This window comes from Nilaparvata lugens, chromosome 7 (assembly GCF_014356525.2).
Source record: "Nilaparvata lugens isolate BPH chromosome 7, ASM1435652v1, whole genome shotgun sequence".
NCBI classification, from domain to species: domain Eukaryota; kingdom Metazoa; phylum Arthropoda; class Insecta; order Hemiptera; family Delphacidae; genus Nilaparvata; species Nilaparvata lugens.
Window position 1 is genome coordinate 37,349,035 of NC_052510.1, and position 22,939 is coordinate 37,371,973.

Genomic DNA, 22,939 nt, shown 5'->3' on the forward strand with positions numbered 1-22,939 from the left:
CCAATTCATTTTTTTGTCATCCAGCAATGATGTAGCTAGTCTATAATTATCCTCAGATTCAACGTTGAGTTTTAAGCTACCATTATTCAATAGTGTGATCTTATAAGAGTCTTTTATTTTTTCATTCAAAATCTTATACACTACTTGATAGTCTTGGATGTTGTAGAGTATTATTGGAGGAGGTCTCTCAACTTGTTTGATACTAGGAGTTTTTTTTGGTTCAGCATTCTCTTTTAGTTCAGTTTCTCTACGTGAACTAACTTTCTGCTCATTGGATGATTGTGTTGGAGGTGAGTCAGATTGTTCTCTCTTTCCCTCCTTTGCTTTTGACGAATCCATTCTATTTCAGTAGATAATTCTTCTTCATCGGTATGATAATTGTCCGTATTTTTTTCTTCATTCTTATATTTAGTCTCTAACGCTGATAATCTAGTTTGAAGCTGTTCAAGTTGAATTTTAAGTTCAGAACTTATTTTTTCTGATTGCTGGAATTTTGTATTAGCTTCGTTCCAAGCTTTAAATAAAAATTTTTCGCATTCTGATTGAATTTTATCAGTTCGAACCTTGTAGGAGACAGGTTTATTTTCTTCAGTTATAGTAATAATAGTCGTATTATCGTCACCCTTCATAGTTACGATAGTTCAGTTCTCACAATAGAATTACCGATTCAGCACTCACCGAAACAGCAATATCCGAACTCGGCTACAGTCATAGTTGCTGCCAACGCGCGCGCGCACGCATATACACACTCACTCACAATTCGGCAATGCCGTTTTCACTGACACAACAGTTTGATGGTATACTTTTAGAATAATTACATGAATTTCACAAAACACGTCTACTCGCTTCGGCTTCTGAAAGTTGTTTAATAATTGAAAATTAAATTTCATAAGACTCGACTACGACTCAGTGAGGTTGTAGTATGACATGAGTCATTAAATTAAAATGTTCCCATTGGAGAAGATGACAGCAGTCCACTGGAAAAGGGCTAGGACATTATAATGAATCCAGATCGCCATCATAATTGTGAAAAATTGACAAGTGAGTTTATTTGAAAAGTTATTAAGGAGGGCCCTCAGTGCTACGATATAATCACAATTATATATATATATATATATATATATATATATATATTTTTTCTCATATTATTTTTATATTTGTTGCTCTATTCTTTATTATTGCTCATTGATATTTTCATGTAATTTTATATATTTTTTTACGTGTTGAATGGTGTACCCTTTATTTATGATCCTATCTTCATGCATGACCAATCTTGTTATAGTCTATTTTATTACCAGTATTGACATAGTATTTGAATTATCAACCAACTATATCCTTCACCGAATAAGTTGGATAAATCAGCGATATACAGCATCGATTATTAAATCTTTTAAATAATACATTCTCAAGATTTATTTAAATTATTCAGAATCATCGCATCTGATTTGGAAGAACTCAAGGGTCATAGTATTGAGTCGCAGCAGCAATATGAATTAATAGAATTTATAAGGTATTCTGATAGAGTATCGCCTTTGATTCCACTCGGTATCATCTTACACTGCTGATCCCTTTGTCGGATGGTGGCGCATGGCATTGGTGACGATACCATATTGTCTAGTACAAAAATCAGAGCCCTCATATCTATCTACCTCTCCTGCATCTATATTTGTGGAGTCAACCAAATCAGTTATAAGAACTGTGAACTGTTGAAGCAGCCGACGTTTGCAGCCATCGTAAGCAGAGAATTGTTTGAGCTCCTAAAAGAGCTGGTAAGAAACTGGTGGTTTTTTCTTTCAGGAGTCACAAAAATATTAAATTAATTCAAAAATCTTTGCTCTACCGACTGCTGCCAAGTAGGGCACATGCGACGCCAAATATAACGTCATAAAGCCCACACACTTTCAAATAGAGGCTATTTGAATGATTATTCGAGTGATGGCTTCGATTGTAGGGAATAACTCTGTTTTTCTTGCATCTTTCCTTGCTTTGCGTTTTCTAAACACTGTGGAATGAAATAGACATTACTATATTCTATCAGCTTTCGAATATTCTTTTATTGTTTTGAAATGTTTGATATTCAGTATCAGTTATTGTCTCCATTCCATTGAAAGCGATGAATTCTGTGTATTTTGTAAACTTTTATCGTGATAAAACTCGAGTTTTCCAGACATTTCCAACTCTACATCAAAATTATTATTACAATGCATAGTGCGGTAGAGCCTTCAAAAACGTTCCCGTGAGAGATTTTCCCTAATAAATTTGTGCTACGATCCATCTGTCATATCTGACCACAAATTCCATCTACTATGACAAACATAGAAGTCTGTCCCGTCCTGAGTCAGTACGGGCATGGAATTCTTCAACTTCATTTATACGAGTAAAATACATCTCATGTGATCAACATAAAAATGTGATCATCATTCGTTCAGAAGAGAGCTCACGTGAATCCTTTTAGCACGGCAGGTCTGACGTGAGCATTTCGGAAATTGAAAACAAGAAAATATATGTAGAAGAGAAGGTGAGAGAGAGATAGAGACAGAAGGTGGAAAAGGAGGAGAATAAGAGTGGAGGTTTCTAAGAGTAGGAATGAAGCTTCCGACGCGTAAGAACACCACATCACTGAAAATGACACACCTCTTCCACTCTTCACCTTCAACCTTAAACTTATTCCTTCATAATATATGCTTTGCATGAGCTCTATAGATGTATAACGCAAGTTACCATACAGATATATCTTAGCCTGTAATTCTGAATAGCTATGTCCACAGAGACCGGAATAATTGACTAGCTGTATAGAAACTCCCGCAGTTTCTGTTCTAAAAGAGGAAGCCGGTCGCAAGTACCCGGTTTGGATATTATTAGGCAAATGAAAATTCCGAGAGGATTAATTATCATAATTGGAAAGAGTTTATCCGGACGAGCAGGAGTTTGGCAGATCTCTGAGACGTGAGATGATTCGAGTCTACTACTTGTGAGCGCGGCTGGCGGCTGCAGCTGAGTTTACATTAGTCAGTTGGTGCCTACTCTTTCAAATACCCAAGGATGGACTTTTTCCAGGTATAACAGAACGAAAAAAAGAGTATTTTAATTAGATGCGATGATAACGTCCGTTTTGCCGTTGAGCTAGTTCAATTTGCTTCAAGTCTTCAACTGAATCATTCAGACTGTTAGCTTTTTCTTGCAGCAATATTTTTTCAGCTCAAAAAGAAGCGACAATAACTGTGCTATATCCATACTGCTATGTATTTGCATGTTTATTCATCAAATCATATACACAATAATCCTCCCTCGTCACTGTCGAGTCACTCTTTTAATTTCTTAATTGTCCGGAAATTATTATTCTTATTAATAGATCATTAATATTGATAAATTATTATTCTCATTATCCGGAAATCAAAATCTAAATTCAGCTATTCTTCTTCCAAAAAATTCCACTTGGAAAGATAAAGTTACCTAATAAATATATTATTGAGTGACTGCTTGATAGAAGATGAATTCGGTTTGAAATTGACTATTCGATCAATTTTTGAAACAAGAATTACCGACTAAGCTTTGTTTTACATTACAAACAAGATTTGTTTTTCATGTCAAAATAGTAAATCGTTGCTTAAAGCATGAATGAAACTATTTCGCAAACTGGGAGCTAATAATAACTTATAAAATCGATTCAGTTTGTGGTCACTCAAGCTATGCTGTTGCAAGTGATATTTCAAAAGTGATCATCATCCAAGGATAGTATATAGGTTAACCTAAGAATAACGTAGCAAAATGTCTCTAGTGGAAGTGATCAATAGAGATCAATAAAAAAATGTATTGATATCAATACACATCAATACATATCCATGGATATCAATACATAACCAGCTGTATTGATATCAATACACATCAATACATTTCCATGGATATGTATTGATGTGTATTGGCCCAAATACCTAATGATATCAATGCACATCAATAGGTAGCCATGGATATCAATACATAACCAGCTGTATTGATATCAATACATGATATCAATACATCCATGGATATGTATTGATGTGTATTGGCCCAAAAACCTATTGATACCAATACACATCAATAAAAAACAAACCAGCTGTATTGATATCAATACAGATCAATAGCCATCCATAAGCAGCATGTCCCCTTTATAGAAAAAATCCTCTTTTAAATATAGGAGAGCAGCTTAGGATGAAGATAACGTTTGCAAGGATTAGAATATTCTAAACCAGCTGCGACAAACATCAGACAAGGGAGTATACCTGTTTGATTATCTATAATCAATATGAGTAAATTGGATTTAGTGAATAGATGTCTATTGACAAATTGATAATTAAGGAATGTAAATATTTAAGACATAAATAATGTGAAAAGTTGTTTATTAAAATAACTTATATGCATGTCATTTATTTATGAAGGAAGGATCTTATTGTGATGCTCCAGAATACTTTAATCTCTTACTGTTTGAAGTAGCAATTTTTCGAGCTACATAGGCCTACTGGTTTATGTTGAAGCATTCAGATACTCCTCCAGGATCCGGTGTTTGAACATTTCAAGAACAAATAACAGTTCAAATTATAAAATCTTGACAAATTAGAAAATAAGGATTTTATTTCCTGAATTAATCTGATAGCAAATTTATTCAATAACTTAAAAATGTATTTAAATATGAATGAAATTCCCTCTCGTGAAAGGAAAGTTCAAGATAACACAAGAGCGTTTTTTTTCACGTAAAAAAACTCGAGAAAACCCTATTTTTCCACGTGAAAAAAAGGTGAGAAAGTTCCAATTTTTCACGTGAAAAGTACTGAAACTTGAAAATAACATCATTTTTTTTTTGCATTTTCACGTTATACTGAGCATGTAAAAACTCTCAGAAAAGAACATGTATAAAACGATTTTTTCTACATTTATTGTCCCACATTTTGTCATTTATTTCAAAATTTCAAAAAATTCACATGAAAATAACGTTTTTTAAAATACATTTTACAATATTTTATTGTGGAAAGATGGAGAAGGATTACCTTCATAATTATGAAAAAATAACCTTTTCAATTCTCAATTTTTACATTAAAAAACTGTAAATCTCATACTACTTTCGAATAACTACAATATAATGTGAAGTAAATTATAAACTCTCACTTTTAATAATGGTATAATTTTACACAAAACTGAATAAAAATTAAATTCAACTATAAAGTCCTATTCAAACAAACGGATTTTTCCTAGTAGGTGATATCAAATTCAAATTCAAATTCAAATATTCTTTATTCCATACAAAATACAGATTACATTGTATTACAGAGCATGTTTTACTGGAATACCCCTACAAGACTATCAGTCTGAGTGTAGGGGGTTGGTTCTTGTTACAGTGGGTAGCCAATAGTCTATTCATAATATTATATAGGCAATAGAATGTCCGGCTTTGTTAACAAGAAGGTGAGTATAAGATAGTTTGTATTATAATTATGAAATTAAATATTACCTATTACATTGTTCATTGACGAAATTTCGTAAACAGAAAAAGATTGATAAGAGTAACATATACAGATTCGAGAATTGAAATATGAATAAATTCTTGAGATCGCACGAGTGAAGTATATTTTGTATATACTTATTGTGAAAAATAATGGTAGCTTCTCATATAAAAAAAATTACCGAGGAACAGAAACCAGCCGATTCCCCAATGACCATCAAAAAGAATATAGTAATGAAGATATGTAAATCTATAAACGATTAAATAAAGTGTGGGGTAAATATAAAGAGAAGAAAGGTAAGTTATGAAAATTTATAATCTCAAAAATGAAAAAAAAAATCTATGTATGTATAAGAAAAGCTATCAAATTAATAGAGATGATCTTAGTGCCAATAAACAGACTGAAGCAGGCTTTCTGACGACTCCCAGCCCAGGCGGTATAGCCACCCCTCCACCTTACGCTTGAATGCAGCCCCACTGCATTCATCCATGTCAGTTCTTATCTCAGCGGGCAAATCACGATAGACCATTTGAGCCAAATAAAAAGGTGTCCTCAGCTCCACTCCATGAACCACCTGCGGCGTCGCAAAACCGAAGTTAGCTCTATACCGTGTAGGATAGGTATGTAAAATATCTGATAAAATTTTAAGTTTATTAGTTTTTAGGAAGATCAATAAAGATTCAATGTACAATTGCCTTACATTTAAAACTGTAAATTCTGTAAAAAGTTGTGCTGTTGGATATCGGCATTCCTTATTTAAAACAGTTTTGATAATTTGTCTCTGCGACACCGCAAGCGGTTCAAGGAGGGTAGCAGGAAGGCCTCCCCAAACCAGTATGCCATACTGTATAATAGACTGGACGTATGCGTAATAGACTGTCTTACACTGCTTCTTAGTCAAAACTTGACTCAACTGGGAAAAAGCATACAGTAGCCTTCTAAGTCACTGCTTCACCAACTGGATGTGCGGACTCCAGCTTAAGGTGTTATCAATTGTTATCCCAAGGTACTTATATTGATTAACTCTTTCTAAGTTTTGACAGTTGCAGGAAATTGAAGTAGAGTCCCCACATGAGTGAAGTTTCAGGTCTTTGTGTCCTGGATCTTGCTGATTACGGGTTACTATAGGCATGTACTTGGTCTTGCTGATATTGACAGTCAAAGAGTTGTGGTCAAACCAGGCCTTAATTCTAGACAAGTCAGCTGTAGCGTTCCTGTATGCGTCGTCCCATAATTTACCAGTTGAGACCACAGCCGTATCATCAGCAAATAAAAAAAAGTTTACTTTTGATGCTCAGCAGTGGTAGATTATTAACATATATCAGGAAGATAAAAGGCCCAAGAGTACTCCCCTGCACAACCCCGTAATCAACTTGCTCCAGGCCACTCAAACTATCATTGATCTGAACATATTGAACTCTGTCTTTCAGGTAGCTCCTGAACCACTGTAAAGCTGGTTGTTTGATACCCATCATCTCCAGTTTTCTCAAGAGCTTCTCCCTGTCGATTGAATCAAATGCTTTTGCTAGGTCAAGATAGGTAATAATTACTTTGTTCCTCGTTTTTATATTATCTGCAATATATTTAGATAAATCAAATAATGCATCAGAAGAATTTTTTGATTTCTGAAAACCGTATTGTGAGGTGGATAGAAGGTTATGTCTGTTCAAGTACTGCATTAATTGTATCTTTACGCATCTTTCAAGGATTTTTGAAAGTATAGACAATAGTGAAATGGGACGATAATTGGTGTAATTATTTTTTGTGCCTGATTTATAAATTGGAATTACTTTTGAAATTTTCAGAATGTCTGGAAATTCACTTGCCTGGAAGCTCAAGTTTACTAAATGTTGAATAGGGTGTAGGAGGATGTGAACATTTTCTTTGATTACCCTAGCAGGTATACTATCGTGGCCTGGGGCGCTATTACCTCTCATGCTATCAATTACGTTCTTAAGCTCATCTTGTGTAACAGGCTGGAATTCAAATAGGGACACGATAGCATGATCGGAATCATTTATTTCTGGCTCACCCATAGGAGTTCTTCCCCACTGAGGCGAAAAACTTATTGAAATTGATGCTAACATCGGTAGCATTCTGTTGAGTCCGCCCATCCTGCGCGAAAACATCGACCGGAAATGCTAGCTTGTATTATATTGTAATATATTATCCAATCTAAGATCTGGACACTATTATAACAAAAAGAAAGTTTAATTTGATTTGTGATCATTTAACAGCTGACAAATTTCAAATATTTTTCATGTAAGCTTTTTTTTTTGTAAATCAGCTGTTGGACTTTGTATCAGCCATTTGCTTGTATTAGCTTTGTATCACCCATTGGGAAAAAAACCATAAATGTCTGGATGGCCAATAAGGAGATTTTTGCTTTAATAAAATGGAGAAACAACAATAATCTATATTAAAATTGAATTTTATTTCAACACATCACAGTATTCAACCCTCCAATAAGTTAGAGACTGTTTTAGATATAATACTGTAACTTTCAGTATAAGTTACACTATATACAATAAGATAACAATAAGAAAAAATATAAACAAAGTCAATGTACATGGGAATAAAATTTATTGGTTGTCTCCCAGGTTGCATAAGACATTAACCTGATAGATCAAAATTCAAGGAATTGTTGAGAGCATATTTAATAGATTTATCATGCTACAGTATAAACGAGTTAACTGCAGAAAAAGTTATTTTAAACTGTCACTATTTCTCTTTAGCTCTAAGTTAGTTTTTAGTTTTTGACTTTTTCACGTACATTTTCATGTATGTCTTGGGAAGAAATAATGATTGATTGATCGAGTAAATAGTCGAATACTCCACCTTTTGACATACAACTGAATTTCAACCCCTCTTGAGGGGGTGACTTGGGGCTTGTAACTCGAATATTTCAAATGTAAACACCTGACAGAATCCAAAGTCAGGGCAGTGGACTGTGAATGATAGTTGGTATCAATACCTACAAATAAATCTCTGAATTCTGTGCATAAAAATACTGATAGCTTGAAGTGTGGTAAGTACGCCAATAAAAGACAAAATGAGTCAACAAGATGAGATTTAATATTAATAAAATAATAGGCAGATGGCCACATACAAAAACAAGTGTAAGTAGATTAAATTGAATAAAAAACTTTAGAAGAATTTTATTACAACATGTAATAAAACCTTTAGAAAATACAAAATTTAAATGAATCTAGGTCAATGACACTAATGACCATTGAAGCCTAACACTAATTGATAAGGTACTGTCAATGATACCTGAATTGAGAATAGACAATTTTAAGTGATACAATAATAAAGTTACTGCTGAAAAATTCAATCTTAATGATTTTAAAAAGGAATAATAACAAACGACAATGATATGTAGATAATATTCTATATGTAGAAATGGTTAAATGTTGATTGACACTAATACAAATAATCTTAGAATAATTGAATGTCTCGGTCGACATTAACACAAGTAAATAAGTTCAGAAATGAAGATGCCTTGGTCGACATTAACACAAGTAAGTAAGTTCAGAAATGAAAATGCCTTGGTCGACATTAACATAAATAAGTTCCAAAATCAATGTCATACACATTGAAATAGGCATCGGTGGCCTTAAAATATCACTTATGAGCTAAGGGTAGCTGTCAAATACAATGAAATAATTGTTTATATTGAGTACATAAATATAGGCGACATAAGCCTTCAATGAATTGAATGTCAAGTTAGACATCAATTGAACAACTCAGATATGGGATTACGCTTGCAAGCCAAGGGTAGCTATCAAATACAATGAAATAATTGACAATGTTGAATACAGGCGACATAGGCCTTCAATGAATTGAATGTCAAGTTAGACATCAATTGAACAACTCAGATATGGGATTACGCTTGCAAGCCAAGGGTAGCTATCAAATACAATGAAATAGTTGTTAATGTTGAATATAGGCGACATAGGCCTTCAATGATTTGAATGTCAAGTTAGACATCAATAGAACAATTAATAGGCGTCGATGGCCTTAAAATATCACTTGTAAGCCAAGGGTAGCTATCAACAAAATTAAATGTCTTGGTCGACATTAATACACTTGTAAAGCCAAGGGTAGCTATCAAAATTGAATGAAATACATATTATAACCTTGACATAACGTAGGACAGTGCTCTCAATGAGACATACACTGTAACATATTGAATTCATGTACATAGGCTCGATTGCCGAAAGTATGGACAATTAAATGTTTTTAATTGCCGAAAAAGTTGAATGATAGCTACAAAAATCATATGAATGCACATTAAAATGTTTGAATTAGAAATAGAGAACAACGTGGTCCAGTATCGACACGCTGTAGTATTTTTATGAACAGTTATGCAATACATGCGTAAATGAAAGTTGATTAGAACAATTTACGTAACCTGAATAAAATTTTGAGGAGGAGATGCAGCCAGGCAGACAGGCAAGGAATCCACGGTACCCCAAAGAACAGGACATCAGCAAGCGACGATATGATGGCCACGATGACGAGAATGGAAGCGTCCAACACAGTAGGCAATTCCCCCAGTGGGAATGTGAGCAGAAACATGTAGAATTTCAAACAAATAATCCGAATTTCAAGTAGTGGAATTTTCAGAACGATTTCCAAATGGTAGAGATGATGAAATTGAAAGTTTGAGTTTCAAGAGGTGAAGCCAATTGTTAGAAGAATGGCAACAGATGCTAACACAATACTATGGAAGTTTGACAAAGTTTATCAACGTAAATACACGAAGAAATTGATGAATAATTGAATCACATTTGAAGAATAGATTTAACGAATTAATTTGAAGGAATAATTCACTTTTAAAAACGTTCCGTAAACTAGATGAATTTGGATGAAAAAGTTTAGACCGGGAGCGAAAGTGCACTCCCGACTAGACGTGATCAAAGAAAGGCAAAAAGCTAAGGCTCGACTGAAAAAGGACAAGCCGGAAATGTTCGATACATAAGTAAAACATTTGATGAAAAAATGGCAAATATCGAGAAAGTAAGATGCTTAAAAGACGAAATAAATTCCAAAAAATTGAATAATACAAATATTAAAATTGAAACGACGAATAATACGACGAATATAGAAAACAAACTTCATTATGACAGTGACGTGGAACCGTGACTGTGACGTCACCGGACAGTGCAGACGAACAAAATGATGAAAGCACTAACGATTCACTCTCTGTCTAATTATTCCTCTCCTCTCCTCTTAATTATATTTGGAATATTCATGCATCTACTACTGAGCTAGAGCTGTGGTCTGAACCCAGCATATTTGCGAGCCTGATGGCCTTAACTTTTCGCAAATTTTTTTGCGAAATAGGGAATTTAGGAACCGCTCCAGTATATATCAAATATATCACATCACATATGAATGGTTGGCAATTTACCACTTTACACAATGTCGCCCAACATGGATGGCAAAAATTCACAACTTTACACTATTGATATCACTGAACGTACAGTGATATCAATATAAGCTCATTGACTGTATTTACCGTGATGTGTATTGATATCCATGAACTTCTATTGATTTCCATGGAAATGTATTGATATCCATGAGTATATATTGATATCAATAGAGCTTTTCTATCGATTTCTATGGATCTCTTCGACTAGGGGTAGTCAAGGATTACCTAACCTAACCTATATTATCCTTGATCATAAGCTTCCATGACAGGGTTAAGTATTGAATAATATTTCTCATCACTCTGTGCTTTGAACTTAAGAGCTTCACACTTCGTCAAAACTTGTTTATATGTTGCCTGGAATTATTTATGTAGTCTACCTCCACAAGATGCAGAATACTTATTCATTAGAATCTGTATCGCAGGATGGTCTCTCAGGCACAAGTATAGCCTATTCTTCTGAATTCTCAATGGATTTCAAAGCACTTTTATTCTTAGCAATCACCTTATCTCATCTCATCCCACCTTATCTTCGAACTCATCTATAACACCTAAGGTCATCAACTATTAAGAATGACGATTATGTATGAATCAGAATGTGTTGAATCAGCGTTCATACATCACCTATGGCCTCTTTCACACGTTAGGCTAGTTCCACACGGCATAAAACCGTCTCCTAAAGATTATATTTCATATTTTGCAGCTATCCTTTGCTTTCACATGGTGATCTTACAATTCAGCCGACGGATCTTACAATTACGCCGACGTTTGCTCAAAAATGAGTCATACCATCACTTTTTCTCAAAGTCTAACTTACTTGAATTGATATAGATAAAAGATTTCTGATTTCGGATTTGAACTCAGCGACCCCAAATTCTTCATAGCGTAAGTCCCATTTTCAAAAATATCCAAAAACAAGGGAGTTATAGCTGTTTTTAATATAGCTTTCCATTATCACATGATTATAATAGTAAACATTCTAAGATAATAATACTTCTGTCTCACGAAGGGACAGGCAAAGGTTTTTAGAAATTTTTAAACACCTGAAAAGTTTAAACATGAATATTTTCAATTTTTCAAAGTTCTAGTTTTCAGAAAAAAAAAACTTTGAAAAGATGAATCCAAATATGAAATCAGAAATCATCTCCCAAATCATCACCCAATAAAATACGAGGAAGAGGAATCTTGTACAGTAAACGTCACTGAATTTCAATTGTCATTCAACAATCTAATTTATCAGGTTCAAATCGTTGAATATCACTTCAAATTCCTAGTAATTATTTTCTCTATTTCTTTGCATCAATCAAAAAATCTATTATGAATATATAGTATTAACATTGTGCTGATCTTGGATTGAATTGAATTTATTGCCAAAAATTACAAATACATATTTTTACAATACAATATGAATAAAATTGATTATAATTAAAGCCTCTAGAATATTCAAAGTTCTGCCTTTGTTATTAACATGCAGAAACTCAACATTGTAGAGGCTTTAGAAATAACAAGAGTAATCAAGGAAAATTCCCAGTATAGTTTAAATGACCTGATTCATTTCAACCAATACAGCACTACGAATTTAGTTTTATCATAAAATTGTAAACATACATTAGTCAATAGTTTTTCCATTTACATTTTTGTTTTATTATCTTTCACACTTGTTCTCTTGGTTCTTATTTTGTACTGAAAGTAAATTTTATTATCATGGCGATTCTGTTGCTTAAGCCGCCATTTTGTCACACTGTTGAGGGGGAGGAGACTGTCTAGCTAGGCCAATGGCAGGCGTTCATGCCCTCGACCAATAGCAGTACTCGCCTACTAGTATAAATTCTGCTGCTCTTGTATTTAGTTTTACTTTATCAGAGATTGACAATGGTGTAATAACCGAAACCGGTCTTTCTAATTATCAATAAATCAGTGGTTTTTTGACAATGTCGTTCTCATTCAATATGAATAATTACCACAATATCAACTTCTCAACTACACAAAAAGTCATTAAGACGTCCCTTTTTGAACTGTCTCTTTACACTTTAATCATATAATTATACAGTAGAAACGAACAGGAACTGTACTATACAGTACATATGTACTGTAGCTATTATAATACAATTCACACTGTATCCATGTAGGAAATTTTATTTTTCTTCTTCAATTAGATCACAGCTGCTGGTCAGTAAACAACTTGGAATGATGCCAGGGAAGGCGCGACACATTAGACATTACATAGATCTCTCACACACACACACACCACACACACACACACACACCACACACACACACACACACACACACACACACACACACACACACACACACACACCACACACACACACACACACACACACACCACACACACACACACACACACACACACACACACACACACACACACACACACACACACACACACACACACACACACACACACACACCACACACACACACACACCACACACACACACACCACCACACACACACACACACACACACACACACACACACACACACACACACACACACCACACACACACACACACACACACACACACACACACACACACACACACACACACACACACACACACACACACACACACACACACACACACACACACACACACACCACACACACACACACACACACACACACACACACACACACACACACACACACACACACACATGATCTTCTAAAGCCATTTGAAGGTACATCGATTTTCGTAGAATTGTTTTTTTACCGTTCCTAAGAATTCTACCAGGTTCAGCACAACTTCTCAAGGTGCGTACAGATATACGCGCCGCGATCATGAGCAATTCAGCTTCAATCAACTGATGCCAAGCTTTTTACCGTATCTGTATCTTACCGTTTCTGTAAAAATACAGAAATATAGTCAGCTGATAGAAGTGAATTGCTCATGTTCGCGGCGCGTATATCTGTACGCACTTTTAAATAACATTATCGTTTATTCAACAGAATTCATAAGGACGGCAAAACATCGAACGACAAAAAATCGCTTTCTGTGTAACTGGCTTTGACAAAACATTTCTTCACGAAATACTGAAATACTGTACGATAATTTAGGATAGTTGGTATGCTTTTCGCATAATGGCAACACTGTGCTTGCTCACTCTCTTCTCCAGTTGACACTTGTCAGTTGTTTACTTGACTTGACTTTGACACATGACATTACGCGATGTCTGAGTTTGATGTGGAGCTGTTGATAAATGCCGTTTGCAACCGACCTGCTCTTTGGGATAAAAGTCTTGACATCCACAAGGACTGTAATTATGTTAATCACTACTCATGATAGAAAGTATCGAACTGCTTTGTACTATGATACATTGTTTTCATTCCGTATCATTCTTTGAAAGAAATGAAAGGAGATTCTGGTTTCAAAAGCATCAAAGTCGCCAGCCTGGACTGAAAACTATTCATGACTTTTTCAGTATGCATTATCCACTTAGCAGTTCTAATACAAACACAGAAATCAGTTTCGTTTGACTTGGAATGGAATGATATTTTTTATTCTTTCAATTCCTATTATTACCATAGATCGATTCAGATCAGCACAATGTGTATACTGTATGTTCATAATAGATTTTTCTGATTGTTGCGAAAAAATAGTCAATAATTACTGGGAATTCAAAGTGATATTCAACGATTTGAACCTGATAAATTGTATTGTTGAATGACAATTGAAATTCAGTGAAGTTTACTGTACAGCATTCCTTTTCCTCGTATTTTATTGGGTGATGAGTGAAGATGATTTCTGATTTCATAATTTGGATTCATCTTTTCATAGTTCAATTTTTTTTGGAAAACTAGAACTTTTTAAAATGTTCATGTTTAAGCTTTTAAGGTGTTTTAACAGCTTCTAAAAACCTTTGCCTGTCTCTTTGTGAGGCAGGAGTGTTATTATCTTAGTACGTTTACTATATAATCATATGATAATGGAAAGCTATATTAAAAACAGCTATAACTTTCTTGTTTTTGGGTATTTTTGGAAATGGGACTTACGCTCTAAAGAATTTGGGGTCGCTGAATTCAAATCCGAAATCAGAAATCTTCTATCTATATTTTTAAGGAAGTAAAACTTTGAGAAGATGTGATGAGTCATACTCTGATCAAACGTCGGTGTAATTGTAAGATCCGTAGGTTTAATTGTAAGATCCTCATGTGAAAGTACAGGAGAGCTGCGAAATATTAAATATGATCATCCGTGATATGATCTTCAGGAGCCAGGATTCTGCCGTGTAAAAATGGCCTATCTATAACATTAAAGTCATACATCAACCAGATTGACTTGTATAATTCAATTGAACCATTCTGAACTCTACTCATGCACCTATGAAAACAGGTCTTTTTTGAATACATCTTATAGAAAGAAGTGAAGTGTGTGGCATCGAATAGGAGAAGGGGAAATTTCGACCAAACCACCTCCGACACAATTAGATTTAGCCGCCACTTGTTGCTTGGTATTAACCTGTTGCTCCCCTCAACGATTGCTACGTTTACGGAATACCGTAGTAGCTAGAAACGTAACTTTTGAAGTTCATTCGCTTACTACACTCGTACAGCAAAATAACATCATTATCTTAACATAAATCAACCATATACAGCTACACACACATCGATTTTTGGACGTAGAAGTTTCTACCGTCCTTATAAAATCAACTGCATTAAACAGATGATGTCAAAAAAATGATGATGTTTGTCAAGTTCTGTTTAATCTGGTAGAATTCTTAAGGAACGTCCAAAAAAATTGATGTTTGTGTAACCTTCTTAACATGTAATCTGAATTAAGGTGAATGAATAGTAAGGTTCTTCCAAGTATTTCCTAGGGATAGTCTCTCTCTATTTTTGTATAGTATTGAAGCATAGGAAGCAGCCCTCGACACACACTACTTATAAAAGCACGTTATCAGAGTAGCAATTGAAAGGCCAAAAATTTACCCGGATAATAGTATTCGATGAAATCCAACTACCAGCAATCATACGTTACAGATGCAATTTAAGCGTTGATAATAACAAAATTTAATCTACAACCCATATTACTTTATCTCTATACTTATAAAAGGCTAAGCCCCGACAGACTGAAATCACACCACAGCCCAAACTACTAAGCCTAAAAACTTGAAATTTTGCACAATTGTCTATGGTAGCCTGAAAACATCCACTAAGAAAGGATTTTCAGAAATTCGCCCCCCTGAGGGAGCTGGGGCCCCTCCAAAATTTTGTATTTTTTAACCGCTCATTGCACAGCAAAGTCATGAGGAACTTTTTTGTTCAGCTACGAAAAAAAATTAGATCTATGCAGAAAAATTCCGATCAGGAGCACAGGGGGGTCCAGGAGAGGGCATTTTTCGAAAATTTTGATGTAAAATCACACTACAGCTCAAACTAATTGTCCTACAGATATGAAACTTTGCACAAATAATATTCTTCAAACATGCTAGACGCGCACTAAGAACGGATTTTGAGATATTTTGCCTCTAAGGGTTTCAAAGGATGAAAAAGGATCATATTTAGTAAGGTGATGAACATGGTAAGGTGAATGCCATATGGAACTGAGATAATTGACACATGATATTCTAACATTTATGTTATAATCATTGGAAAGCTTAAAATAATTCTATCAATCAGCTGATCGAATTTAATTTTCCATGAATTGAAAGCGCTAGCTTGCCACGTGTTTGTTCCATTGTTGTATGAGTCTCATACATTCCAATTACAACAGAGCACAGATATTTCCTTTGGTTAGGAGTTTGTTGATAATTCTTTTTTTCAAATTTTATTGCAAAAAAAATCACATTGAAAAATTTCTTAATAGACAACAAGATGTCAAACATAAACCTATATTCATTTGTAGCATGGCCAGAAAAAGACAAACTCGAGTACTAGCCGTGAGTTCATTCAATATAACTCATATTTTTGTGTTAATATTTTGTGAACAAGAAGTAGGAGTTGATGAGAGATGTGAGTATTATCTTTTATTTGATCTAAATGGTTATTCATATTGTAGTAGTCCGGGTCACTTCAATCAAAGTTTTTCATTTTGTAGCTAATAAATGTCATACGTATTGATTGTCCATAATGTAAGTGATTAAACTAATCAAAATTAATGGCTTACTGGTCCTTCACAGAATTTATAGTATTCCTGGTGATTGAGCCTGTCTTTTTTCAGTGTTGACTATTAATAATAGAGCTTTATTTACAACTAGCTTACCTGGCGAACTTTGTACCGCCAAAAGTCAATGTACACTTCACTTTATTTGGTGAATCATGAAATTTATCTGACAATCGATATTTTCATTCACATCTAAATACGAGCTTCCTATGTGCTTAGTATTGCAGCATTCATTATTCCCAAAACATATTCTTCTCAATCAATTGGTAGTAATATCTAACAGTAAAGTGTTGAATTAAAAAAAAATATATAGGATAAATTAGTTTTTCAAAGATGAGTTCAATGTTTTCATAGTTGTTGATTGTCAATAGATGGTCCATAATATGTGATGTACGATGAATCATCACCAGGAATTACATATTCTTTCCATCTTCCATTTTAGGATTTTCAGGATGAAAATAAGCTAAGCTAAATTCAAAAAAAATTGTGAATTATTCTGACATTCTTCAGTCATAATAAATGCAATATGAACAACTCTCTTCCATGAGGTGAATAATTTTTTCCCAACATTTTCCGGTTACTCAATGTTAGGGGAGTGATAATTATATTTGTATAGGTCTTCTAAGGAACCATTATCTACATCTGGTACCAATAAACTACACTTCAACTCCAAACTACCGTTGTAATACCAGTAGCCTACACAATTTATCATAGGGTGGCGTGTTTATTACAGCTGGTAACTTTAGATGCTGAATCATATTATCTCAATATGATCTTGAATCATAATCATCTTTACGTTCTTCGGTAGCCGCTAGGCCGACAATTTCGAAAACATAGGTCTGTAAAATAGATTAATAAATAATCATTATTAGCCACCCTATTAAAATTTCTGGTCAGAAACCATCCCCAATATTCACACAACATATTCCCAAAGTTGCATGCCGTTATGTCAAGTATTTTTCAAGTCATAGGGAACAAACACACGAACAGACATTCATTTTTTATATATATAGAAGATAGAAGATTTCATTCGGCTCAAACAAAAGCCTCTCTAAATGGAGGTAGAATGATAAGGTTGACAACTTTCAGTTCTGTTGTTTTAACATTTTATTTTTTTAATCACTTTCAAAAAGTTCATGTAGTACCTACTATTGTGTTTGAGGCACTTCTGGCGCTATCATAGTTTCACAACTATTCTGTTCCACACTCCTATCTCTTGCAGTCGTTAACCATATTTATAATAAGATAAAGAGTTGGCTTATACACGTATGGGATAGGAAAATTATGTTTGACGCATCACCACGTCTGAACTACTGGACTAATTAACTTGAAATTTTGCGTATAGGCTAGATTCTTAATTAACCAAGGATGGTTATAGGCCTATTTTAAGTTCTTTAAAATTTCATTACGTCAAGTTTTCAGATTATCATGTTTGAAAATAAATCCTTGCGAAGCACGGGTTCCTGCTAGTATAATATATATGTTCAAATGTGGCTAATGCCTATAATGCCATAATAACTTGACTTGCTCCTTGCAAACATCAACTTTTATTCTACTACCATCAATTAATAAGTAGATTACCAGGAAAATTAATTGAAAAAAATCACAAAGAGATTAATGTTATATGGGGTGAAAAACTGGGTATTGAAATTTCTCTGGTAGATTTCTGAGTGATTGCTCACATCCCTGTAGTGGAGTTCACTCTACATTATTATTATTTTTTTTTTTATTCCTAAAAATTAGGACATCCACATGTTTGTATTATCTGAATTATGTAGTCTTTGTGATCCGTTTTCTGTCGTACAAATATGTTTCTAAATTATAAATTGAAAATATATAATATTTTCTGAATTCCCATTAGAACTCAAGCTCAAGGCTTCTTTGAAAGGACCTGTATCATTTTTATTTTTGTATAGTATGATATTATCATACTGATAACCATATGTATACTTTCAAATATGGCGATAGATATTATTTCAAAGAGGATTCTATAGATTAGTGTTATAAAAAAATCCCATAATATTGTTCACTTTCTGTGTTTCTGTGTTGTTACTGTCTGTGATCTATATTGTATGGAAATGATTTTGAATTGTTTCAGCAACTGATCTATTTGGATTGAATTGTGATGTACTCGAATTTTGACAAAGATTGTCCATAAAATTTCGACATTGTCGATATGAGGAATTTCGGCAGTTTTCTATTAATTTCAAAAAAAATTTGTAATATAAATTTCCATCGCAATAACTGGTAGTCTACCCTTTCTTATTTTCTCAAGGCACTACCAGCTTCGGCTCATTATTTATATTATACTAGCAGTTAACACAGTGCTTTTAACACACAGGGGAAAATGTTGTGTTGTAAAATGCAATCTCCTTATGTGCAGGAAACATCATGGAATGGATTAATCATTCATAATGTTTTCAAAATTACATGGATAATTCTTATCAGAGTTTAAATTTTTTTGCAAAAAAAAACGTCAGTTTGATAGGTCTCGAACCTTTCATGTATTAATCGCGCATGCTAACAATTACGCTGAAGCTCTGTTTGAGAGAAAATACTGTTTGGTTGGGCTAGTGTAAACTTTGAATCACTTATTGAATAAATGAGATTCAATTATAAAATTCAAATTAATTAATGATTGAGAATGAAAAAAGGCCAGTAACAATCCTCGGTACATTCAGAATCGTAATGTAAAATTGCAAGTTGATCAGTTCCTTAGTTCATCAATAAGAAGGTGATGATGCGTCAAACGTGTCTTCCCTACCCCTACTACATTATTTTTCTTTATTACTACCCAAAGGGGTGGTACATGAAGTTGGTTTGGGGACACACATGATCCGCTTAGCGGTTATTTGAAGAAACAATTATTCGTACATGATGAAGAAACACAATTAAACTTTACAGGACATGGCACTACTAGAAAATTTAAACTTAAATTAAAATAAAACTAGCTCCCACATTAACTAATGAAATAAATTTAAAAACCTGCCCAAAAAGGGCGAAACATAATGACTACATCTTTACTCTCGTAGTGCTCCTAGCAAAGTGTCCTCCGAAATGTAATCTGGTCCCCCAGCTGGGGAATTGCCCCAATACTGTATTTAGAAACAGGTCTCCTATTGGGCGAAGGGAATCAATTCGACCAATCATCGCGTGGCTTCTAGAGCCTTAGGACCAAATAGTAACTGCAAAATCGGTAGTTTGTTATAATTTCAATGCTTGCTGTTTTCCAGCTTATTGCACTCCATGTCGCGACAGGAAGGCTACATTTTAGAGATAATTCCATAATCTACATTCCTCAACGACTCAGAGCCACAATTTTTAAATATCTATCCTGGGAAACTCGAAGTCATGGCCGTTCATAATAGAGAGAGAAAAAATAATTTATTTCGCTAACTCACAATAATGGCTCTAGTCTATTGCGTATTAGATTTACTATTATAACTTGGGAAAAGGCCTGAATTAAAAATAGTGCTCGGCACACTCCCCCTCCTTACGGTGTGAAACATGCAAAAAGAAATCTAATCAGGATATGTTACCATAGAGGCATTCTGTATGATTTGGAGAGTCGAATTTCTGGATTGATAGTAGGATCCAATTTGAAGCAGGCCCTCTTCAAAAGAAATCTCTTTAATCATTCCGAAATTCAGCAAAATGTATAACTAATTGAGATTTGTGGCAATAGTCAGGACAAAACAACATGGGCGTGTCCACTTTTTAAGCAGGTACTAAAGACAGACCGAGTATAATAATCTTGAATACTTCAATCACTTTATTGAGTCCCTGGTTATTTTCTTGCCAAACTCTAACAAGGGAAAACGTTTGAAAAACATCATAGTTTTAATTGGTTCTATGTTACTCTGCTGTTGTAAAATATGAAATACGTTGATTATAATAGTGAAGCATGAATTTTTTCCACTCTGCTGAATGTATTGAAATCTAACTATCATTACTATAGAGTTGAGAGTGCAACATATTTTTAACCATATAAAGCAATTCGCTAGGCAAAACTATTCTACATAGACTACGATTCAAGGATAACAATGATTGAAATTGCATTATTAGATCAACGCGAGAGCTATATGACACAAGCGCAATTTTGCATTCCACAATCATGAGAAAAACACTTTTCATTATAATATTCCAGTAGGAAACTTTATGACAGAACGCTAGTCAAAACAAAACTATGATCGAGTGCCAGGCTATCGACAATAATGATTCTGTATTTCGCTTCTCACTAGAGTAGTGTCATTTTCTCACTGCCTACAACATCAACTAGATAAATTGATTCGACATAGATCTTGATTATTATTTATCTCAAACTCAAAGTACGTGACATTTTCTCTAAATACTGGAAGAATAATTCTCAAGGCATGATTTAATAATATGAAGATTCAGCTGGAACAACTATCTTAGCATTGGACTGCTACTGCTTGACTTCTGATTATCAACATTATTGAATTTACCAATACACTAACACATTAATAGGCTACTATGACACTATTACTGATTCTCAAGTTCACTGACATTTTCAACCTTACTGGAGCCTCACATAATTATTTCTCAACAATAAACTCCATATTTAACTAGATCTCAAAACATCCCAACTTATTCACATGGAAAACTTGATTGCAATTTTACTATTCATCATTAAAGAATTTATCATTTCATTAAAGATTTTCCTATTTTTTTTCTATTTATTAATTCTTTTTGACTACTTATCTCTAAAGGGTCCTACTACTGTTAATTACCTCAATTTAATTTTCCCAACAAAAATTCTATTTCCTTTTTGACACGAATTTTCCTACATATTTCCACCTTATATCCCCATTTAAATTTTCAATCAACCTTTCAACTCTCAACTACAGAATAATTTAAACTCATGCTGAACTCAAGAGATTTCTCCTTTTTATTTCAAATTAAACTAGAAGAATTTCACTGTTAATTTTATTTTAATTTAACCCGTTCAGTATTGTTCCAATATTTATTTCTACTTTCACTAATAACCATTTTAACATTACCTAGGTACTCGAAAAAGTTTCTCTGTTATTTTATTTGTATACCTTAACTAATCACTTTAAATATTCATTGTCTAAAACCTTCAATTTTCGTTACCATACCAAAGTTCTAAGCAACTTTAAACTCAATAATACCCCCTTTTTTCTACCAATTATTACTTGTGTTTTTGCGGCTGACTTTCCTATCAAACATTAACGAACCTTTTGACTTGGCTTCCCTAAACTGCATTACGCTGATTGTTTTCCTTACAATCACTACGAAGACTCACTAAATATTCTAGATTTTGGTTTACGTTATTCTACTGACAAGCCCCATAACTCTTGAATGAACCAGACCGTTTACTAGATACAAAAAAATCTTAGCTCACACCATCTTCGGTGCCTTTCGCTAAAATCATACAATTCCACCGTACAAATTTGCAAGGTTAGTCACAGCTAAATTCCTTGATTTGTTACATGAACAGCTTTCGGGCAGTGCTCCATTCTCTCTGGACACGGACCTACACTTTCGCCAATTACCTAAATATTCAACAATTACACACATAGGCAGGACATCCCCGTGTCCTCCTCTAAATCTTGAGTCTCAACTAAACAAAAAAATTCCCCACAGCCTACAGGAAACGTCACCAACACAACGGATCTTTACACTATCACTACGCATGCCTACCGCAAAAATCACACCTAAAAAAAATATTTCCAATAATAAAACTGATTCACCTTTTCGAGAATAAACATTACTGATAAAGGGACTTAACAACCTCATCTGAATCAACTTATTTTCATACAAATTCCCAAGGATTTGATTATCGTTTCAACTTTAATCTACAATACCCTATTATTTAGTTTAAACATCTCAAGGCCAAAACTACTCATCAACTTTTCAAA

At 34.0% G+C, this 22,939-nt stretch overlaps 1 protein-coding gene across 5 annotated transcripts in view; it reads left to right on the plus strand.

Annotated features, from left to right (window-relative positions):
• LOC111054487 (voltage-dependent calcium channel type A subunit alpha-1) overlaps nt 1-22,939 on the plus strand; it is a 1,036,091-nt gene that overhangs the window by 450,572 nt on the left and 562,580 nt on the right. The window lies entirely within an intron of this gene.